At 33.1% G+C, this 381-nt stretch overlaps 1 protein-coding gene across 1 annotated transcript in view; it reads right to left on the reverse strand.

Annotated features, from left to right (window-relative positions):
• The window catches only part of LOC119585020 (proteasome subunit beta type-2-like), a 6,678-nt gene that overhangs the window by 3,624 nt on the left and 2,673 nt on the right, over positions 1-381 (reverse strand). The gene's annotated exons all lie outside the window — the stretch shown is intronic.

Raw genomic sequence — 381 nt, forward strand, 5'->3', positions numbered from 1 at the left:
AAAAAAAGCTAAAGGGGTCTTTTCACTAAATTGCTTATTTTGGGAATCTAAATAAGAAATTTAGTAAAAAGGGCCTTCAACAGTTTATTTTGGGGGGGGATGTCTTTCCTTTGTTCTTTTATATTCTTTTATATACAATTTGTTCAACATGAATCCCTCACACTTTATACACAGGGTAAAACACCAAAATTTATTCTTAAAGTCTGTGAATCAGTGTATCTAGCAATATCTTGAACTTCACCATAACATTCTGCCAAGATGGAGTGCAAACATCCATGGCTAATAATCAATATTTGCAAGCTTGATCTTACTGCATTATATGTCATGGAGATTTGTATCTCGTAAAATGGTACTGCTGTGGATGCTCTAGATATTCTGAAA

Source organism: Penaeus monodon, chromosome 19 (genome assembly GCF_015228065.2).
Source record: "Penaeus monodon isolate SGIC_2016 chromosome 19, NSTDA_Pmon_1, whole genome shotgun sequence".
NCBI classification, from domain to species: domain Eukaryota; kingdom Metazoa; phylum Arthropoda; class Malacostraca; order Decapoda; family Penaeidae; genus Penaeus; species Penaeus monodon.